Source organism: Lissotriton vulgaris, chromosome 8 (genome assembly GCF_964263255.1).
Source record: "Lissotriton vulgaris chromosome 8, aLisVul1.2, whole genome shotgun sequence".
Lineage (NCBI taxonomy): Eukaryota > Metazoa > Chordata > Amphibia > Caudata > Salamandridae > Lissotriton > Lissotriton vulgaris.
This window is the reverse complement of record NC_141696.1, coordinates 675,741,794-675,766,448: the sequence shown is the minus strand read 5'-3', so window position 1 is coordinate 675,766,448 and position 24,655 is coordinate 675,741,794.

Here is a 24,655-nt window from a genome sequence, read left to right as displayed (position 1 = left end):
GCCGGTGCCTGGGCCACTGCCCATTTCCTTGCATAAGTATATTTTTTGTGAATCGGAATGTGATTCGAGAAGGCAGGCATAATCATTTCTTCGCCACGAGGGCACTCCCTGACAAACTCTGGGGGCCAATCTTTTTCAGCTAACAGAATATCATAGCCTTTTGAGAGTTTATCCCAAAATAGACCCCTTATTTTCCTAGTCTTATCACCCTCTATACGCAATGTTATTTCGTATATCTTATGGGGCTCGCTAACTCTGGTGTCGGCAGTTTCAACCTGAATGTATTCATTCGTGTCCACTGTCTCCAGATGACTCATCAGTATATTGCGGGCTATACTGATTTCTGCTGCACTGTCTAACATTGTCTGTGCCCACTCCCCGTTTTTCAACTGTGTCCTCAGTATTCTCGGCATGTTCGATTACTCTAAGACTGGCTACCTTCTTTTTTGGAAATTGAGATTTTTTACTCTGAGCAGGTTCCTTGTCTTTGGACTTGGTGTGCTCTCCGGGGTCTGACCGTCCTCTTCTTTCCGATTTCTGCGAAAAAGATAGAGAGGGACGTGTATCAATACTTTGATATCTATCAGGCTTCTTCAAATTATCCCTATTTCTAAGGTTATATCTTTTCTCAGAGGGCTCCCTCCGGGGAGACTGGTGTTCTCGTGTCGGAGTTCTTTCCCTCCGTCGAGGAGACCTTCCTCTGGACTGGAAAACTTTTTCTTTGGGAGTGGATTGTTTATTTCCATCCCAGCTCTTTTTAGGAGTGTTTGAATTATTTTTAATAAATAATTTTTCATGATTTCTGAGCAGTTGGGGCTTTACTGGTTTTCCACCCAAGCTGTCTCTACCTAGTTCCTCATAGCATTTTTCTATGATTCTGGCAAGCTCAATTGGTTGATCTGTTATATCTGTTTCCTTCAACTTCTGGCGGATCGCCACAGATGCTGCTTCTTCTTTTGTATTGGCTAGTAATATAACCGAGACCTGCTTAAAGTCTTTCAGTAATTTCATACCAAGAGTTAAAGCAGGTTCTGGACCGTATTCATTCTGAATCTGTTTTAGCACTTCTGGTATTACCGCCATTGACGGAACACCATGTGTTTTTGTGTAAATGGAAGCAAAGACTGTACCCCAAGTGTCACAGTCCTCCACGTGTGGTGCGACCCCCATTGGAAGGCAGATGGTCAAGATTCTGTGTTTCTCAATAGGGGTAGTATTCGGAAATACTGCCTCTATTTGAGTGATTTTCTGCGCTAACCAGAAAGGAATTTGTTCCCGTTTTATGGGTGTTTTACCAAGACATGACTGTATGTTCTGTGGTGTAATTTTATTAGTGTTCCCCTGATGAGGGGTCAGCTGTGGTACATTAACAGCTGATTGGACTGTAGCAGTCCGCATTACATATTGGACTAATTGCCTATGTATTTTAATTAATGTTTTTAGCTGTGCTAAAAGTTCTTCTCTAGACATTTTTTCAATGTCCGGATGTGGTGTGTAGCTGGCTAGAACCGTCCACGTTGCTCCTAGTCTACCTAGTGGACCGAGCCTGGTAATATGATCATTGTGTTTTAGGGCGCCTTTAAACTAGAGCAAATGCTCTTGGTATTTTAATGGGATTTCAGTCTCCTCGAAAGGAGCGTACTCTTACGGTGGATCCCCTACTATATAGTAGTGGAACTCGTGTGTTGCGGCATTTGCCGCTGGAAATTTTTTCCATGAATAGAATACCTCTGTCTGCAGATATTCGTGTGCCTCTATCACGAAGACGACTGTGCCACCTTGTGTGGTCAGTCCATTTTCTATAAGTTTTGACGTTATAGATTTTCTTAAATGTGCCGGGATGATTATTTCACCCGGTTCAATAACACCGTCGGGACCCTGCTGAGTCGCATCTACTGCGGGTGCAGCGGTTCCGTTTTCTCCTGGCATTGTAGAAATGCAAGGTTTGCAGAGCAGGTCTCCAAGGAGACAAAGATTAGGTGCACAATATTTTGGAACATTGTATCCTTCAACGTTGAATAAACCAGAGCTTTACATAGGAATCTCTTCCTACTAAGGTCGGCCGGATATTAACCTTTCACCCACTCCAGGCGTCTATTGGAGTATTTACGGGAGAAAGGGGTCTGTGTGAAAAATGCACGACTGAGTTACTCTAACGTCTTGCGTTAGTTTATCACCTTACCAAACGTTTGGGCGCCATGCAGTGTAGTTCCTATTTTCCCAATAGGCCCTGCGCATTGGAATAACATAAACAGTAGTATGGATGTAGAAGTGCGGATCTTCCAGGTCTCCACTGACTATGCTAAACTTAATTGGGTGTGTTACCAACTAGCTCAGAGGTCACAGGAAACTTTCTTGACTGAATAGGAAGTGATCAGCTTCCCTGGTACAGACAAGAAGGGATTCAGTTTTCCAACAACCGCATAAACATGACAACTTTGCTCCTTAGAATAAGAGTCAATCTCTAGAGTCATGTGAAACAATAGACACTTATTTTATTCAGTCAGTTTTGTGCAGATTACTTTCATCAATATGCAGAGAATAGAGAGACGGGCGTTTTCAATAAAAAGGTATTATTTATTGAACAGTCTTTCTTCTCATACAAGAGAAATGAATTGCCACAATTGCAAGACTAGTTTTTATAAAAAGTGTGTACAGTAAAATGAGGATTGCGAAATAATACTGTAAAAGCATTGATATGGTTTCTTAGCCATACAATGGTTTAAAATTAATAAAACATATATACATTCATATATACATTTAGCTAACGTACTCAACTGGTGCTTCTAACTACGCCTACCCCAGTGTACCTGACCTAAGCCTAATACTTGGGAGGGAGTAAGTAAGCAGCATTTTTAGTTAAGTTGGTTTTGCCAAGGTTTGCTTCAAGAATTCTCTCTAAGGGTTTAGTCAACACCATACCTCTGAAATAGAATGTTGGAGGTCTGGTATCTCCTTCCAGGGACTCGATATCCCAGTCACTCGCAAGAGTAGGCTGGAAACGCCACAGCTGGATTTCTCTGCAGGAGAAAAGACAGCGTCTCTCTCAGCGCGTCGAGGAAGAGGAGGAGGGGCAGCGTCCGCGGGCAGGTTGCATCTGCTGGGCTCTGAGGGGACAGCTGTTCAGCTCCTGTGTTCACCACACCATTGTTCGCTCGTTAGCAGCAATAGCAGTAGCGATAGTAGCAGCCGTGTTAGGATCAGCTGCATCAGCGTTTGCTTAAGGCAACGTTGGTAATTTTTATACCTAAAAGGTGCCTGGTTTGACGTACGTTTTTGGACATAAGACGTCAATAAAGATGTCACTAGGAAGTGATCGTCTCTCAGTGCTCATTAGAGTTCTATTACTAATCAAAACATAGCAAGCGGGGCTTTCCCAGGTTGCTGAGTTTTTATCTTGTTGAAGAACTCGGAGTGTAATCTAGGAATCTTAGATAGTGGCTTCTGCTGTGTCATTTGCACTAATGAGCTGCAAAGGAAGTTGCAGAGGAAGCGATTCTGAAATGTGGCTCTGTTCGTGTGAGGCCAGAGACGAGTTTCTGAATATTGCATTTGATCGGTTATGCCAATATAGGGGTACAAAGGGATTATAGCCGTTTAGGGGCATAAGGTCACAGTATCGATCAGGGTCCTAGATTAGAACTCGACAGTTTGGGTTATGGGGTACAGGGGTATTTTAGGGTTCAGGGCTAGGTTTGGGTTATGGGGTACAGGGGTATTTTAGGGTTCAGGGCTAGGTTTGGGTTATGGGGTACATGGGTATTTTAGGGTTCAGGGCTAGGTTTGGGTTATGGGGTACAGGGGTATTTTAGGGTTCAGGGCTAGGTTTGGGTTATGGGGTACAGGGGTATTTTAGGATTCAGGGCTGGGTTTGGGTTATGGGGTACATGGGTATTTTAGGGTTCAGGGCTAGGTTTGGGCTATGGGGTACAGGGGTATTTGGGCGAATTTTGCGGATCTCGCGTTCGCGGATTTTGCAGATTTGCGAACTCGCAATCCGCAAAATCTGCGAATTCTCGCGAATTTGCGGATTTTTTTTTTATGTTCGCACGGGTTTCTGCAAGTTCGCGAGGGTTTTGTACAATTTCGCAAATTGCGAAATTGTACAAAACGCGTGCGAACTTGCAGCAACCCGTGCGAACACAATAATATGAAGAGAAAGAAGCTCCTGGTCACAGGAACAGCACGGGGATTGCGCTCATGAAAGTCAAGGATGCAAAGGCCTCTACCCAGCATCACAGCTGACTTTTCACGGTAGATTTGGGAAGAGGCACACCTGTCCAGCCTCGAAGACGCTCATGATTGTTTTTGGGCTAATGAATGAGTCACTGAATTTGAGCATCAACTAGTTCGAGCGACCATGTGTGTGTTACTATGCAATCGCCCCGAAGGGCGCAGGGGTCCCTTGAGTGAGCTGTCCATCATAGTGGGTGAATGGCGGGAAGACGGTGCAAACCGCGAGTGTGTGCGCGGGGCCAAACGTGCGGGGCTTCCATGCGAGTTCACATGCCTCTTGTGTGCATAAAAGGTCAGAGAACGATCAGTTCAGCAGATGAAGAGAAAAAGCTCCACAGGAAGGGTCACAGGAAGGGCATTTGTAAATATTTTAGGATGGCGCCGGCAAGCTGCCAGCGCCATCCTAAAATACTTACTAAATTAGCTTCAACAGGAAGCTCTAATAGATAAAATAAAGCAGTTGCGAGCACCTGCTTTATTTTATCTATTAGAGCTTCCTGTTGAAGCTAACTTAGTAACTATTTTAGGATGGCGCTGGCAGCTTGCCGGCGCCATCCTAAAATAGTTACAACAGGGCAGGCTTGAACTTTTGCCCCCGGAAAAATCCGCCGCTCGCGGATTTGCGGATTTTCGGTAAATTCGCGGGAGTTCGCGGATTGCGAATTTACTGAAAATCCGCAAAATCCGCGAGCGGAACAGATTTTCCACCCATGCTTAGGTTCAGGGCTGGGTTTGGGTTATGGGGTACAGGGGTATTTTAGGGTTCAGGGCTAGGTTTGGGTTATGGGGTACAGGGGTATTTTAGGGTTCAGGGCTAGGTTTGGGTTATGGGGTACAGGGGTATTTTTAGGGTTCAGGGCTGGGTTTGGGTTATGGGGTACAGGGGTATTTTTAGGGTTCAGGGCTGGGTTTGGGTTATGGGGTACATGGGTATTTTAGGGTTCAGGGCTAGGTTTGGGTTATGGGGTACAGGGGTGTTTTTAGTGTTCAGGGCTAGGTTTGGGTTTTGGGGTACAGGGGTATTTTTAGGGTTCAGGGCTAGGTTTGGGTTATGGGGTACAGGGGTATTTTTAGGGTTCAGGGCTGGGTTTGGGTTTTGGGGTACAGGGGTATTTTAGGGTTCAGGGCTGGGTTTGGGTTATGGGGTACAGGGGTATTTTTAGGGTTCAGGGCTGGGTTTGGGTTATGGGGTACAGGGGTATTTTTAGGGTTCAGGGCTGGGTTTGGGTTTGGGGTACAGGGGTATTTTTAGGGTTCAGGGCTGGGTTTGGGTTATGGGGTACAGGGGTATTTTTAGGGTTCAGGGCTGGGTTTGGGTTATGGGGTACAGGGGTATTTTTAGGGTTCAGGGCTAGGTTTGGGATTTGGGGTACAGGGGCCTTTTTTACATATATATTTACAAATTCCTAAATAAAAATAATATAATTAATTAAAATATTTAAATAATTATTAGTTACATTATTTGAAAATATTATATACTTACCTATACTTACGTTGTAATGGTATGCGTTGTAATAGTATCTGCGTTGTATTGTAATGCGTTGTAAAGGCATTCGTTGTAATGGGTCCTGCGTTGTAAAAAATGCGTGGTAATGGTATGTGTGCTAACGTCATACATCCACCATAACCCATTGGTGGTGGAGCTAAAATGTTTAAAACTCAGGAACGCACTACCTAGAGTAGACAAGATAGAACGGATAACAGACCAAGGGAGAAGGCTCAGATGGTCCAAAATAGACGGGGATAAGTTTTATAAAAGCCTAATAACTATAGGGTCAGAGGCATTAAATACATGCCTCGACCTAAATAAAGAGGGAGTAGCGGTAGTGACTGCTTTTGAGGAGATGGCACAGCTCATCGATGGACTCTTAAAGACCCCCAATACCAGGACACGAGCCACTACACCTCGATGGTTCAATAAAGAATGCTCAAAGGCTCATAAAGACCTTTAAAAATAGCCTAAAACAGCGTCCCAGGGATAACACTCGAATAGCCCAAAGCAGACTGAAATACAAAAAGACGCTAAAAACTTGCAAAGCTAGCCTCCAAAGACAAGCCTGGGAGGATTTAAGGGAGGCGGCAGATAGAAGAGACCTGTCCGAGTTTTGGAAAATTTTAAATAACCCATGCTTTCAAGACTCAGACGCCCCTAAAATCCTGAACACCATCTTACCCGAGCAGTGGCAGGCTCACTTTCAGAACTTGTATAACCATATAGGTGAAACAAATCACGATGAAGGGCAGAGGCTAAAGCTGACTGCACGGCTAGAGATTAACTTGGCAGAAGTAGAAGGGGCAATTCTTGGGCTTACCAAAAACAAAGCACCTGGCCCCGATGGTATACCCCCCGACCTCTACCTCAGTAATGTGGAATTGTGGGCCACGACTCTCACGAGGGTCTTGAATGCGGCAGTAGAGGTAGGTCTCCCGTGCTCTTGGTCCTCGGCAACGATTGTACCAATATTTAAGAAAGGGAACCGGGACGACCCCCAATGCTATCGCCCAATATCCCTCATTGATGTTACGGCAAAGGTGTTGGGTCGTGTTATTTTAACCCCTTGTATGCTGATGACGGAACCGCTCCGTCATCAGCTGAGGTGGCGCTGTGCTGATGACGGAGCAGTTCCGTCATGGCCCGCCCGCCGCTTATGAGCGGCGCGAATTCCGCGCCTGCGCTGAGCGTTCTATTGAGCGGGCGGGGCCATGACGGAACCGCTCCGTCATAAGCACAGTGCAACCGACGCTGGTGACGGAGCGGTTCCGTCACCAGCATGCGCCCGCCGCTCTTCCGCCCCGCCCCCTTAGCACTGCGGCGGAATAGCCGCCGCAGTGAAGGGGTTAAAACACCTCTCAGAATGGGCAGATAGTAACCAACAAATAACAGATATCCAATACGGGTTCAGGGAAGGAAGGTCAACCACGGATCAGTGCCTGAACCTATACCTCTTGATGGCAAAGTACACTATAGCCAGCAAGGAGGCGGTCTATCTAGGGTGCATGGATCACTCCGCGGCCTTCGATCACGTCAATAGGGAGAAACTATGGGCCCTGATGATAGATCTAGGGGTGGAACCAGACCTTGTTGACATCCTTAAGGCCCTACACTGGAATACATCTGCGTCTGTCCGCTATAACTAAGATGGAAGTAAGACCCTCCCATTTCCATGCACGAACGGAGTGCGGCAGGGCTGCATTTTAGCCCCATTTCTGTTCTCTTTGAACATCAACAACCTGGACAGGGAACTATGCAAACTTGGAGTGGATTCCCCCCAAATAGGCTCCCGCCCAATTCCCGTCCTGCTTTATGCCGATGACGCAGTGTTGCTAGCTCGAACACCGCGGGGCTCGAGAGGTTGATTGATGGCTTCGTAAGTTTTATGGCCACACTTGATCTGTCAGCAAATCTAGACAAGTCACATGTTATGCTAGCGGGGGCAAGACCAAATAAGAAATTTGTTTTTAAGATTGGCCCCCATAAAATAGGCCTGGTCCAGTCCTTTTCTTATCTAGGGGTACAATTCGATGGGCTCCTAAAGTTTAAATCCCTGGTAGACAAACATGCTGCAAAATTGGTGGCTTCGACAGGGGCTATAATGGGCTATGGGAGAAGACTGGGTAGATGGTCCCCTGACCAAGTGATGAATTTGTACAGATCAATATGCTGCGCTAAGGCAGCCTATGGGTTGGAAGTTTGGGGCTTTGCAAACGCACACCAGGTCTAGGCAGAAGAAAACAAGTTTTTTAGAAGGATCTTGAAAGTACCACAAAGCACCCCATCCTATATTATACACGAGGAATTGGGAGAATCCTATATTAAAGACCAAATCAAGATCAGGCCGCTCCTGGCATGGGTAAAAAATCTGGTCTAACCCTGAGGCCGGTCTGAGCAGGCAAATCATCAAAGACTGCCTGAATCGTGACAAAGGGAGTTCCATCCCATGGATAAAATATGTAAAAGACACCCTAGAGGCCATCGGATGTAAGAACTTTTTCATCATGCCTGAAGCCCTTAACGCCCAGAACAAGACAATGGTTAAGAAACTGTTTGGCGATTGGACAACCATGAGTAGAGCGGTTACAGAAGAGCGTAAATCCACGGTTGTGTCTTATAGATTATTGAAAACGGAAAGTGGAATGGAACCCTATCTATCAGTGACTCACATTGCACAAGACAGATTTTACATGACCCGTCTCAGATTTAACATGTTGCACCATTTATTATCTGTTTCCTCTGGTTTTACTTTAACGGTGGGGCAGAAGGGTGCCTGCGGCTGCGACAATAGGTCTCCGCAGGATACCCTTCACTTTGTACTGTTATGCTCATTTTATTCATCTCCCAGGCGTAAGTTCCTAGTGGGAATTTGGAAACGAGCTAAATTTAAACACGCCAAGGTAGCCCTATTGTTTTTGCAGAAGGCCACAGATACTTACACACTGTCTTGTATATTGAGTTTTATTAAGGTGGCAATGAGACTAAGGAATACGAGAGATATAAGTGATTGTAATGCCCTGCAAACAGAGACCGGACACTAGGAAACCTCCGAAATGTACGAATGCAATGGTTTTCATCTTTTTAATGTGGTTTTTAAATGTCTTTTTTATGTACTTTTATGGTATCTCTTGAAGTGCCGAATAAAGAATTTTTGATACTTTGATACTCAGCATTTTCTGGCCTAGAAATTATTAAATTATTAGATACAGAAGACAGAGTTGGCAATGTTAAATACAAAGGTTTATATAATGGGAACGTAATCATTTAATTGAAGTAATGAATGTAAAAAGTCCACTGCCTAATGCAAAAAATAATGTATATTGGAAGCCTTAGCAGCCTGCCTTAGAAAGTAATTTGCAATAAGCTAGGGAGATGTCTGCAATTAGCATAGAAACTCTGCAATTTGCAAGAAGGATCTCGCGCTCCATAGGGGCACGTTTATTCTCAGTGGAGACATCACGAATGTGGAACCTGTCATTGCAGAATATTCCCATGATCCTTCCGTTTCGAAGTCTTTAACAGTCTTGTTGAGCATTTCCTTTAAATGTCTGGATGTGGGATCCAGACTTTAAATATGAGGTTTATGTGGCATGATGGAGGCCCCTGGAGTTATTTCAGAGGCCTGTTACTGCTGTGTAAAAACGTATTGTGTCAAGAAATAGCCGATTAAGGTTTGGCCTACGGCAAAATTAACAGTTATAAAACAATATGCTATTAGTGCATGCTATGCATACTTCATCTTCATTCAATAACTGCTTTAGGCACCCATGTACAGTATTAAACCGCCTAGCATTTACTCACAGTCACAGATCATACACTTTGATTTAAAGAGATTTGGGAGGACGTAAAAAAATCAATTAGGCTTGCACGTTATTGTTTTTTTTGTGCTTGTTTTTTTTGTCAGCAAACGTACCGAAAATGGATTGAGGTCTGAATAAAATGAGATTCTAAACCAATTCGATACGTTCGTGGCAACTACTAGTTAACATTTAAAGGCTTTCATTTCTCTACAGTGACAGCTATGTCTGAAATCAGTAAGATGCAGTTGATGAAACGTCTTGAGGCAACGCTTGGCACATAAATATCAACAAGCATCGGCGGCTAAAAGGCGCACTTGCATGGAGTTCTATTCAGATCACAGATATGTCTATAGTGCAGGGCACTTAACATGGACAAATGGCCATCTGTGTTAGCATATAATGAAACAACTTTGCTTTTGGACTACTATTCTATTCCAGTATTCTCCTCGGAACATAGATAGTGCCGTTCATATTGAAACGACCTAAAGAATCTTCTTTCTTCTGAGACAGCGGTATGCATCCTTACAGGAGTGTGCCCTGAAGCTGCAGTGCCTCTAAAAAAACCTAGGTTCATTTTGTTCCTTTTGATGGTGCAGAAAAGCGCATAAAGAAAGGAATCGCTCTTGTTAGATCACTGGCCTTGTTGGAAAATGTGCAAGAAAATAGCTGCAGCTACTGATCAAAAATGAGGAACGAAAGGCATTATAATTTGCCCTATAAAAAATTCTAGGAATAATGAAGTAATGAAAATCCCAATATAAATTACTTACCTCTACTGATCTGTTCGTGTCTTTTAAGCGCGTGGCAATTAAAGGAAGAAGGCATTTCGTCTTAAGAGTAATCATTGTACAGTACCAGTAATAAAATGTTTTAAGCGTATACTATAGACATGTTCTCCAATTGACATCCCTTTTGTTACAACCCATTTTTTCCTCTCTGACCTACTCAACTTCATGTTTTAAATAGAAGCAGGACAAAAATTGAACCCAAAGTATAGCGTTTGCCATTCATTCATTTCTAGGCTATTGTTATTTGATAAAACATTTGATGTAGTGCCTTTGGCTGTTAGGTGTGCTCTGAAAAACTTTGACGTATGACTTGAAGAGTACAAGTCTGCATACACAGTCCATTTTTTTATGTTAAAAAATATCATGTATTAATATGAAAACTCTACTGTTGAAACATTACTTGCATCCGTCTAGAAAGTAATTATTTATATGTTAGCGATGTTTGACAGTCAAATGATTTTAAAAGTATCTGTTTTTGTGGTTCGAGGAAGAGGTTTTTCAACACAATATGATGAACTGCAGCACCCTTTATTTTATTTCAAAGAAATTGGATGTTGGAGTTCATAGGAATGTAATAGTAATAGGGAAAGGAGACAGCGTCACCGCCAGGGGGGCAGGGCACAAGCCTCAGGTGACCTTGCAGCAGGAGAGCTGCGATGTCATCAGTTCACGGTCCAAGGTGCACTTCAAAACTTGCTGGGGTTCCTGCGGTGTGGAACGTGCCCTGGCGAAGAGACCAGGTCAAGAGAAGGCCTGTCTGCACCTGTCCAAGGCCGGTTGAGGCTGGGCTAGGCCATCCCCTTTTATACAAAGCTGCAGAGGGTGAGTGTCCCTGATTATCACATATTCCATAGAAACTAGCATATGGTGCAGCTCACAGTTGGAATATCTCTTCTCTTCACCTGTTGTCACTCTAGCTGAATATTTGGGGGTGTAGGAAAGTGCCCCTTTTTGCCCCCTGTGAAAGGCACCAGGGGCACCAAGGGCACTGTGATCAGGGAAGATCTCTAAGAGCTGCATCACCTATTGTGCCAGCCTTAGAATCCCTGCACCTTAACACCCACACACTGCCATTACAGGCTGTGTGTTTTGGTTGGCATGGCACACATCCCTGTGTGCCATGCCTGCAACCCAATGCTTGTGGATTTGGTAATCCATACCTCTAGCAGGGCGCACAATACCACAGGTGAGAGTATAGTTGTAGGAGCACTGTACCCAAAAAATTGACTAAGTCCCTTCTTGGATCTTGTAAGTATAGTAAAACCATGAAGAGTATATGGTCTGGAAGTTGGTCATTACGAACTCCACAGCTCCATAACGGATTTACTGAAAACTGGGAGGTTTGGTAGCAAACTTTTCAGCACATTAAACCCACACTGATGCCAGTGTGGGATTTAATATAAAATGCACTCAGACGGCATCTTAAAGACCCCCCTGAAAAACGACCAGCCCTGGTGTTGTGCCTGGAGCCCTGGGAAGAGGGCCTCTACTCTCTGGGTCCAGAAACAAAGCCCATACTGGGCACAGGTGTCCTGCCTCCTATCCCAAGATGATCTAGGTCCACCAAGGAGAAGCTCCAATGGTCTTCTGCCTTTGTTAGCTGGCCCTGCCTTTTGCTTCCGATAGCAACTGGCTCCCACCGGTTCTGACCAATTGGTCCCAACCTGCACACATCTGTCACGCCCCTAAATGTAGTATTTCTGGTGGGAGGAGTAGACCATCGGTGGGGATTAGCCATATGGATCACCACTCATCTGAGCTGCACAGCTGAAGAGGTCCTGACAGGGTTGCCTGATCTATTGGGTGTTTTGTTGAATTTTACTCCCTCGATAATTATAGCTTTAGTCAATGTCTACTCAAGACCTGTGAGAAATGGCCAGGAATCTCTAGTAGTTGATCAATTATCTATCTTTTTATCCTCTATCTCTCAGTCGGCCTTTTAGGTCATCGTGGGAGATTTTAATTGTCAATTAGAGCCCCTGGGCATTAGACAGGGTGACAATTTAGGGGACAAAGATAAGTTGTGGGCCATCCCAGCATTGACAATATCCCCCTTAAAAACGTGCTCTCCCCTAGACATGCAAATCAAGGCTCTCACATTGAATCATTCAATACAGGCCTGCAACAGGGGAACCCAGTCAGATAAACAAGGGCAGTCTACATTTAATCGGGTAGGGTCTCAGTATTTAATTGACTATGGGCTACATGTATCAAAATTGTAACTCAAAGAGTTACATATAGCAACTCCTAGAGAGTCGCAAATTGCTGTACCTCATTAATATTAATGAGGTAGATCAAAATTTGCGACCCCTTAGGAATCGCTAAAATCGCGGGGATGGTGACCTGCTGGGGTCAACAGACCACCATGTCTGTGATTCCTTTTAAATAAAGCAATATTTTTAATGCAGCCTGTTTTCCTTAAAGATAAACGGGATGTGTTTCAAAAACAAAAACGAAAAGTTTTCTTTTAATTTTTTAAGTGTAGGCAGCGGTCCATGGGACCACTGCAAGCTCTTAAAAAATGCTGTAACAAACTTTCTCAAAGGGGAAGGTGTTCCCTGGGGACCCCTTCCCATTTGTGAATGGGTTGCTACCTACTTGAAGTAGGTGGTAAAAAGCGAATGTTTTGCGACCACATTTTGGCCTCAAAACATTCCTACCCACTGATGCGATTCAGTATTAGGAAGGGACACCCTAAACACACCCCTTTCTAATAGCGAATCGCAAACCCATTTTGCGATTCAGTAACAGGTTACCGAATAGCAAAATGGGTTTTGATACATGTGAAAGCCTTTTTTACTTTTGCAAACAGGACGATTCTGTGAATCTGCCCGTTTGCAAACATAAAATAGCTCATATCAGTGACAAATCCATTGGGCGACTATGCAGCAATCTTTTCATCCCATTGGCACCTTGTATGAGGTAGTGGGTAATTCCATTGAAGATTTGTGTAATGGTAAAAATAGCCCCAACAATGGAGTGGCTGAGATTCATTCAGCGCTAATGAACTCAATGAAATAACTGTTTTTGTTGATATGCTGAACCGAGGGCACAGGCAAATTATCTCTGCATTGTTTAATGGCCAATGTAGAAATGCAAAAACTGCCCTAATTTGCATTGAAATCAAAGGACAGAGGTCGGATCCAGAATATGAGAGTTACGTCCAGGAATGCCATTAAATTGTCAAAGAAAGATTGGAACCAGGCCAAACGAGATTTGCTTCTTCAGCCACTTCAATGTAAAGATTCTATGGCCTTCTGTAACATAGCTACATTTTGGGTACAGGGAAGGAAGATCTAACATTGAGACCAATATTGCAGCCGAAGTATGGAATGGGCGCTTTTGGTCCAAATATGATATGAAGAAGGGACAGGAGAAAGGAGTGGATACCTCTGTAGGCTACTTTACAAGTGGTTTGCATCGGTATGATCTGCAGGCTTCACCCCAATAACTCTCACAGAAGTGTATAGCACATTTTCTAAAATAGCTCCCTGTGAGGCGCCTGGTATTGACAAAATACATGGGGATCTTCACCTCAGTGAACCAGATGTTTGCGGTCCGTATTTATGGGTGATGTTCAACGCTCTAATGGAGGGAATGGCTATTCCAAAATCTTGGGCCGCAGCAGAAATAACTCCTGTGTTTAAAAAAGGTTCCCCCTTGCTACCGGGGAACTATAGACCCATTAGTCTAATAGATGTGATGCAGAAAGTTTTCTCTAGGGTAATATTGGAGCATCTCCAGGAGTGGATGGAGGACCATAGTGTTCTTAATCAATTACAGCAAAAGACACACAATTGATGGATGGAACGCAGAACAAAATCAAAACATTCTCCCCAGTCAAGAGATCTGGGTTAAATCCAATATTCTTTTGCTCACCATGCCACCCCAGTTTAGACCTGGCCTTATGCAAATCAGTCTTGACCTGTGCCTCACTGGTACAGTCCAGCCTGAAACTGTCAAGCCAGGTCCTCCCTGGACCGGAAGCAAGCATAGCTTGCAACCAGTGGCACAGTGAGCCCAAACCTACGTCTGGGCATACCCGGCGCACTTAGGGGGAGAAAGCAAAAGCAGGATTCCATAAGTGAACCACTACTATTGATCAGATGTTTCACCTTCAACTTCGTTATTGGAAAACAGTTGTGCTGGAAGGTGGCAGTCTATACTTAACATTTGTGGACCTAAAGTCTGCCTTGGTTTATTACTGTATTGAGTGATGTGGGGGTTCCGACTTACCTGTGTCACATTATTAGTAGATATCATGAGAAGAACTTTGGACAGGTTCGATGTGGGAAGCTGGGTATGCTCTCTGAAACATTGCCCATGACTAGGGGAGTACGTTAGGGCTGTGTACTTGCCCCAACTTTTTTTTTTTTGTATATCAATGGCTTGGTGGACTTACTAAATGGGGTAAGAGATAGTGATGCTCCGAAGATCAACTGCTCCAAAATTCCAGCCCTAATGTTTGCCGATGACACCCTATTTTTATCCAAGTCTTCTATGGGTATGCAAAGTATTCTAGATGGGTTCAATTATTTTTGCAAGTCACAGCGCCTATGAATAAATGTTGGTAAGGCAAATGTTATGTTTTTTTTTTACTCAGCATCTTCCTCAAAATTTAACCCCTCTTAGATCATTTGGCTTTCTGGCAGCCAAGACCTGGAATGAGCTTGCCGTGGATCTTAGGACAACTGAGTCGGAGTCCTTGCTTGGCAAAAAAATTAAGACTTTGCTCTTCTGCTCCTCCTATGGAGGAATGTAGTGGTCGGGTTCCACCTAGTTGGATGCCAGTGTGTGGGGCAGGTGGGGTGGCTGTTAGTGCTCTGTTTGTCCTAGCGCGGGGGCACTCTGGTTGGAGTAACCATTGCACTTTACAAGCTCACCAATAATAATAATAATAATTCCTCTTGAGAGGGTCCCCACTTTTGACAACTTGGGGCTTACTCTTAATGAGCATGGTCCTTTAATATTGTTAAACAAAGGCTGAAACTTGTGCAGATTATAGGAGGCCCCACCAAGGTACACAGGGCCTCTTTTTCTAAGCCTACTAGCCCTTGGTAGAGATTCACAAAACCCAAACCCTAGGAGTCATCACCTATGGGGCAGGGGTATGGGGGCATAAACCTGTGAAAGACCTTGTACTGGTTGGAAATAACCATATTAGGCAACTATTGAGTCTTCCCCCTACTACTCCCCTAACCCTGCTTCGTCTAGATTCAGGACTAAGGCCCAGCTCTGAGAGGATTGGTCTAAGACCTCTCCTCTTTTGGAGGAGAATCTGGGGTACCCCAGGGCTGATAGCATACAGACTTGTTCTGGAGGAGGTACTGGAAATACCCGGGTCAAAAAGTTTACCCTGGCTTTCTCACATGAGGGAAATACTTACTTGCATTGGAGTGATGTCCGTATGGCCTGATCCTGCAGCAGCTTCTTTGCTAATATCTAGGATGAATCTTGTGGATAGCTATATAGGGTTTAAGCTCTTTTCCCTGTTGACGGGTGTAACAATGGGGACTCTCACTTAGAGTCCTTCCTTGACGAGATTTAGCCAGCCTTAGCCAGGAGTTTACAGTTTAGGTACAACTCCCTTTCCTTGCGTGTTTTTAGTATTGATTTGAAAGGGGTTCTAGAATGGAAATGCCCCTCTTGTGGAGCTTCAGAAGAAACTAAAGTCCATGTACTCTTCTTCTGTCCAGTCTATAAAAAGCATAGGCACAAGTGGATAGTCTAGATCTGTAGGATCTTGGAGACCTTCAGTTGTCAAACTGCCCTTAGAATTCTGAAATATTACACCCACTAAACAATAGCCTTTGCTGCCCCAAGGTATTTGTGCTCTATATGGTGTGTAAGAAAAGGGTTTATATGATCAATCTTCTTTTATATTCTTGTGTGATTTTAACAAATTAGAAGACAGACATTTTGGTTCTGACCATAATGTATTTTATAAGCACTTGCCCCTTTTTTGGTCCCTTATCGCACTTTGTATATAGTTTGATGCCATCATGTTTTTTGGGAAATTATCTTTTTATCAATGTACATGTGCTTGTGATCTCTGGTGATAATTATTACCATAGTGTATGATGACATGTTAATTTTTACATTTTTCATATATGTTTGCACTTTTATGATCCTGGGGATCGAAATAAAGTTATTATAATGATGATAGTTTTCAAAATACGTATTTAAAGTTCATACATAATCATACATTGAGCACACACTTTATTTTATTCAGATCATATGCTCTTTAAGTTACAGGACAACAAGTGGCTAAGACCCACTATTGACCATCAAAGGGATGATGATGGCTTTCGAGAGATTTCTTTTGATGAAACAAATGTCGTGCTTTATGGGAAGCGCAAAAAGCAATTTGTTTGTGAAGTGTAGTTTCGCGATGTGAGGTTCCATGTCGCTTTCGGTATTCGGAATAAGTATTTTGCTTAATCAGTCAATGAATTAAGTCTAGGGAGGTTATTTGGTTGACTGTTGAATGTAGGCAGTTTATTTTTGCTTTCATTGTGTACTGCATTTTATGATGTGTATTTGACAAAGAGGGGTTCGGTGTCTTGTTGCGTAGTTCCATGTCTCTGGTATACAGTTTGTGCAAAAGTCCAAAGCAGATGGTGGGGGTCTACGTATCATATCTAACAAATTTAGAACTTCAAATATACAAGCTGCATAACATCATTTGTTGCAGCAAATAAGAAACGTCTTAAGCAGTCTGCAGAGTACATCTGTTTAGGTTTTTTTGCAGCGACGAGTTTTTCAATGAGATATACTTTTCATCACACTGAGGATACATTCAAAATTAAAATAAGAGCTTCAAGTGACTGTCATAGAATAAAATATAGAGAATGCACTAGTGTGTGGTACATGTACACATCACAACAAAAATTCCTCTTTTATTATAAACCGCTCAAGTTTGTCACTGATTAGTAGCAACACTATGCCATATGCACATGGAGTCTGGGTGCAAAAGGCTAGTCTTTTTGGGCAAATTATTATTTTAGTATACATTGTTTATCTCTCATATTGACATGATATAAATATATTTCTGTAGAGAAATTGTCAATAAGAAGTGCAGTTGATGGTTGACCAGGATCTAGGTGTGACTTCAGGTCAACTTAATATAGTTATGGTCCTGTAGTAAAGCAAATCCAACTATGAAAGTGTTCACCATTTGACTTAGGGGCTGATTCCTATGTTATTAGGAAGGGCCATGGATGGGATTCAGTATTGTCAAATCCGAATCAGAACCCTTGCTTCCTACCGAATCATACGGTTTTCTCAACGAACGATCACAATGCTCGGAATACGTTTGAGGTGACCGAATCGGTTCCAAAAAGTCACCCGGACAGCCCAAGTCATTCAAAGCCACTTCGTACAGCTCTATGGACATGATTTCCGAGCTATCGATTAGGATGACAGATTCGGACAGCAGTTCCGATTTGGTTTCTCCGGGAAGAATCGGCTGTCGGAATCGGTCTTTGGGGGCCCATACTAGGCCTCTGAATCGGGTATGTGAGGGTACCCAAGGGACCCCCTTTCAAACTGTGCACAGTGTGGCAGGCACCATGGGGTGCCTGCCACAGGGTGCAAGGTTTTCCACAGCCACCCCTTACTTCATGAGAGCGTGGGTTCCTGTTCGGAACACAGGCTTCCATTGATGTCAATGGTAGTCCGACTGAATCATATCCGGAAGCATCTGGATGCATTCAATGCACTCGGTTGGACTCACCCGATCTGAGTCGACCGCAAAGCATTCCGAGACCTATTCAGTAGGGATGCTTTGTGAACGACACCGGAATCGGCCCCTTGGTGTGCATATTTGAGATCCTAGTCCAGGTAATTGAAAATATTAACAATGAATCTAAAACTAGCAAGCATATTTATTTCCAAAAAAATATCTAACCTAATTTAAATACTGAAATGAACATATAAAAAGGTTTATTTGATAATTTAAACTAAATATACAAATAATATACACACATACATAAATGTATATACCTACATATTTTGAAAACACATTAAAAAATTACAAAAACAATATTAACAGTAACAAAAATTAATTAAAAATTATCAATAACCAAGACCCGATTCTATTAATCTTAATAAGAACACATGACCCAATTTTAAATCCCCCTTATTCTCAGAATCCTCATTAAAGGAAGAATGTTTCCCTTTACTTTTAAATATGGTCAAGCCAGCCATCATTAAAAAAATGTTGATCCCAATGACTTCCAAAACCTAATACCAATTTCCAATTTTCAAAGAAAAAGCTGTTTTGATACAGCTCCTTTCATGTGTGGGGTAATAAACTTCTAAAATACTTCGAATTTTGATTTTGTCACAAATTTTGTATAGTAACAAAAGTCCTCCTATTACCTAATTGTTTCCTAAGCTTACTTGATGAGAGTCCCCTTGTGACCCAGGATCTTTCAGCAGAATTCCAAGTGATAAGCTTTTAGACCCTACTCCACAAAAGTTCATCATGAAGGGGATTGAGATTCTCATTCTGGCATTCACCTGCTCCTTCCTCTCATTTAGATCATAACTCGTAGCATGGGCTTGCATAGCCAATACGTTTTATTCTTTAATGAATGTACAATTATTAGCAATCTTGTATGTGTGACTCTGTGATTTGGTGAGTTGGTGAATGTGAGAATAAGTTAAATTGTAGTGGATCAGTGGATGTTTAAGTGCATCTATGAACATATGGATAAGTGATTGGGTACATGGATGAAATGATTGGCTGAGTATGTGAGTGGATCGGTGACAGACTGAAACTGAGTAAAGGCCTAAAGAGATGAATGGGTCAGATCATGAGTGAGTGCATACATTGCTGTGGGCATGATGCTTTAGATTAACACCATCCAGGAGGTGGCAGGGAGGTTCTATCTCCTCCTGCCTGTGCTCACACATCATCTCAATAATTTGCCCACTCACCCACCCAATTATCCATCTTTGTGCCCAGTCACCCATTTATCAGTCTATGCACTGAATTGTCCATCTATTCAGTCAATATTTACCTCTGCTGGTACGTGGCTGCATGCCATTAGGCCACTACATTAGTATGTTACTAAATTTCATTATGTCTCTTTGTATCACGGCTGCTGCGGCTCTAGGAGAGCACGCTGACAAAGGCATAGCCTGGAGGTTGTACCCCTGCAAGGACGCAATCTAGTCATTGTGAGCGGGTCCTACGGGTCGGAGGGATGAGGTGTCGCTGCCCCCCCCCCCCTCCCAGAAATCCGCTTATTCAGTGGCCAGCAAAGTATAAAAGTAGCATCTGAGTGAGCAGCTGTTTCCTCCTATATGTAACTTCCCTGATTTAAATACTCACTGCACCAAAGTCTTCCTGATACCGATTTCTCATTTGTAGCTTCTCACTTCTGCTTTTTTTCGGCTGCTGTCTGACTTACTGCCAGCATCACTGCTCCTCAGAAGGACTTGGGGCCTAAGATAAAAGTAAAAGCTCTTACCAACAGAGGTCTGTTGCTACAAGATAGTAAGGTGCCGTGTATAAATGTTATGTGGAGAAATATTTTACGTAATGGATACTTTTTTCTATGCATCGCTATTTCTAAACTCTGGAATTTCCTGAATATTGAAGACGTTACATTTGATTAGAAAAAGTGCATTTGGTCCAAAACATTATTTGCAAACATTTAGAGACTTTTGTGTTGCAGTTCCTCTGATCAACCCTTATCTATTGTTGGCCTATAGTTTTGCAAAGTGTTTTAAACAATTCCCAAAGTTCAGATCATGGCAAATGATCCTTCCCGAGTGATAAAAAAGGTAATCAGGTGGGCCCTTAATGAATAATTATTGTACACTAGACATTATCCCCAGAAAGCCTCGCTTGATCGTCTCATTTTTTTTTTTTTTTTAGGGTTCACTGAAAATTCTATGCTGTTCCCCTTAAACCAGAGATTTAGGAGAGAAAGAGGGACGTTTTTTGTATGCTGGGTTTTATGGAGACGGTGGTATCCTTCGAAGATCCTGTATTGGAAGTAGCCTAACACTTCTCTTGTTTTATTAGATTCACAAATACACATTCTATTAGTGATCTGAGAGGAAACAAGTGTGAAGTACCTACGCTGTGAAGGCGACGGCTGAACAGAGAATGTGTTTTCTCCTTTTTCAACCCACTTACTTACCCTTTCCTCTCAGTACTGGCACCGTTTGAATCCTGAGACAGAATGCGGATGGTGTCAGTATTTGGGTAGCTTTCAGTGGCGGTTCCCTTTAAAGGCCTGTGTGGCTGGGGCCTTCCTATTACTATGGCTCCGGGATCCGCACTGCGTATTTCTTTTAAAATGATAAGTAACAGCTGTAGGAATGTTACTTACCATTTTGAAACAAATGCCATAATGCAGAATCCTGCCAGAGACCTGCTGCCTGCCTGCTTGTGATGCTCAGAGACTGCGTCAGGAAGGACAGGCAGGCAGGTTTCAAACAAAGGGGCAGATTTACAATAACTGGCGCATCCCCAGGGATGCACCAGTTATTGTGCGCCACAGCCCCGCCACCCATAGTGCGCCGCATTTACAATGCGGCGCACCATGGGGCAAAAACGGCACAGATGAGTGACGCATCTGTGCTGTAAAGACAGCGCATTTCTGGAGTTGCGTCCCAAGCGCGACGCAGCGCAAGCTATGCTCTGGGGGGCCGTATCTGTCCAATGCGTCATCAAGCCTTACGCCTGCTTCAAGCAGGCGCAGGGTTTTGATGCAGCATTGGCCTAAAAGTGCCTGCGTGAAATCTTGTAGATTTCACGCAGGCACTTTTGCGAGGCGCACCTGCCCTGAAACGCCCACCCTGCGCCGGAACGCCCTCATGTTGGGCAGGGCTTTACAATGTGACGCATCTGCCTAGATGCGTCACGTTGTAAATGGGTCGCAGGGATGCGCCACGTTGACGCCGCCGTTGCGTGACGCAACGGCGGCTTAAACGTGGCGCAAGTCCGACATAAATCTGCCCCAAGGTTGTTAAACATGCGCTTTGCGCATGTGTCACATAAAGTTTAATAAGCAAACCGGGCTGACATGGTGCCAGCCCAGTAGTCACTGTTTTGGCCCACCCACCAATGACGTAAGGCAGAACCATATTTCTAGGCAGCCTCGGACGGTTACAGTACAAGCCCTATACCTCCTGAGGCTGAATGAAAGCCACACTGGCAATATTGATACCCTCACCCTGCCCTTTCTCAAGCCGTCACTGGCATGGGATGGGGTCAAGCATAACTGTCCATACCCATCTCTGTGATCAGTTGGGAAAGGTAGAGGTTTTTTTTACTGCATGCCAGCACATTATTACTTTGTATTGTGCTGTGAATATTGTAGTAAATCTGTATTTTTTAAATGCTTTACACACACGTCACAGAGTCAAGATACTTAACTCATGACCCTGTGAGGTCGAGTCAGACACAGAGTAGAGCTTTCACTTTCAGATCCCCAGTGAACCATAGCTGAGAGGACACGACAGCAACAGGAGAGGCACACCAACCAACAGTAACAGGAGAGGCACACCAACCAACAGTAACAGGAGAGGCACACCAACCAACAGTAACAGGAGAGGCACACCAATCAGCAATGACACCAACCCTGGCCTGGACTCATCAACCCGCTGACTGGCTGGGACAGAAGCTGACTGATAAGGTAAGTGTGAAATATTAATATTTTACTTTTTAATTATTTTAGCATATTGCATTGTTGAAATATTTTACTTTTTAATTATTTTATCGTATTGCACAGTTTGTTTAGAAGGTTTAGTATCAGGAGTGCATTTGAGCTCTGCCATAAATAAACTTGCAACATGGAGAATCATGGTATTTAATCTATTTTGATAAATTGTTTACAAATTCTGCATTTATATCTTATAGGGTGAAAGCGCCCGTTGTACAGATATTTGTGCGCCCAGAATATCTCAATGAACAATAACTCTGGGGAGCAGTGTATTTGCTTGAGAGATCTCAGTTTTATTTAGTCCTGTCCCAGTTTTAAATCAAAGTAGCACACAGGGCTATTATGTCTCATGCAAAGCAGATCATGTAATATGCTGATGACAGATTTTTATTTTATGTAGCTAGATATGTGGTTACTGCTTTTATCACAGTTGTTTATAGTTCATAAATTGTAATCCTTCTAATATAGTACAGTGAGCTATACACGACATGTTACTCTAACACCTTGTAACCCTCACTAACTTATGTAACACATCCTGTACATTTATTTATTTATTTTCAGAGTTATATAGAGCGCGGACAAGACCCTTCCAGGTATCAGAGCGCTTTACAGTACATGGGAATAGTAATAACATGAGTACAGGAAGAGTACATAGAGCCATGGGGCAGTCATAGAACAGGGCAGTAGGAAGTGACCTGAAGAGTTAAGGTGATAACCTCCAGGTAGATAAGTAGAAATAAAAAGAACATAATTGAGTTGAGTTGAGAACAAAAGGGAGCCCTAAGATGATGACAATACAGACTGAGGAGAAATGGCAACGACAGATAGAATGCTTAGGTAGGCTACATTGATACCATGTACAAATATACTTGCGGAAACAAAGGACATACTGCCAGATTCATGAAGCTACCATTTTGCGATTAGCAAATAGCGAAAAATAGCGTATCGCTATTTGAGACTCGCAAAATGGCATTCATGATAAAAAGCGCGGAAAAATTGCGATTCGCATTCGATTGCAATTGGCGATTGCGATCTAGCCGCAATCGCTAAATAATCGCAGTTTCGGCAATTTCCCATGCCGAAATAGCGATATCGCAAATAGCGATATCGCAATTAGCGATCTCGCTAACTGCGAGATCGCAAAAACGGGAAGGCGCATTTCGAGCCCACTAATGACATCACAACCAGGAAGTAGGCTCACCACACCCACAAACCGAACACAGAGCCAGGGAGTGGCAGCAGGAAAGTTTGGAGCTCCAAAAGCAAGACTCTGCAGCACCCCAGCCCGAAGGAAAGTTCAGAAAGATGTCCCAGGATGCAGCAGGGAGCAGTGGGCAGGAGAGGAAAAGGAAAATGAAATTTTCCGAAGCTGAATTGGAGTATGTCATTGAGGGGGTGTGCAATGACTATGGGAAGCTGTTTGGTAAAGACTCTCGGAGGATGCCAGAGCCCGAGAAGCGCAGGATTTGGCAGCACATCCGCGCCCAGGTCAATTCCGTCGGTGTCACCCAGCGCTCCATCGACGACATCAAGAAGCGCTGGTATGACCTCCGAGGACGTTTCAAGGAGCGGATTGCTTTGCGGCTTGGGGACGAACTGGGCACCGGTGGAGGGGATGCATTGGCCACACCTAACACCCCATTGGAGAACATGATTGAGGAGACCATAGCGCCAGCAGCCTGCGTGGGGGTCATTCAGCTGGACTCCTCTCGACCCGACCAACAACAAAGTCAAGGTAAGTGCCATGCGACTGCGAGCCAGTCCCCTAACAATGCCCATACGTCCTGAACTAGCACCATGACATCCCCAAATATGCAGACCAAGCACACCAAAAAAGCCCCATTGCATTGTGGTACTTGTAGTGTAAGCATGAGCCCGCAGTCAGGCCAACAGTGCCAGAGCACTCATTGCTAATTCTAAACAAAACCCAGTCAGGGAAAGCAAGGCTGCGTGCATGTGTCAAATTTTCCTGTGCAAGACACATAACATTAATCATCCACCCTTTCACATTACAGGTGCAGGGGATCAAGCCAGCACCGATAGTGATGCGCTACACATCGCTGAGAGCCCGGAGGACACTGAGGGTGAGGGACTGTCCTCCCAACAACCTGGCACATCACATCAAGCAGCATTGCAGCTAGCACCACTCACAGCACCAACACCCCGTGCCGACAGGGCCACCCCTGCAGCCACTGCAGTGCAGCCAGCAACAGCTACAGCACCAACACCCCGTGCCGACAGGGCCACCCCTGCATCCACTGCAGTGCAGCCAGCACCAGCTACTGCACCAACACCCCGTGCCGCCACAGCAGTGGTACAGGCTCCACCACCAGCGCCTCGGAGCCAGACGAGGCACACACCAGCTGGCAGGTCACAGACCATCGCACAGAGGCGCCAGCAGCGCCAGGGCCCAGCAGGCACCGGCAGGGCACTAGAAACACCAGACCCAGGCCTGGTAATTGAACGCCGCATGCTGGCGGTGCATCGCACGCAGGCACGCCACATGGCAGCAATGCTTGCACAGATGCAGGCAAATGGGCAACATATTGCCCAGATGACAGCAGCTGTGAGACAGAACAACCAGCTGCTTGTCTCACAGCAGGACATGACCCGTAGACGCCACCGCCAACTACTGGCCCGCCTATCGGCCTACAC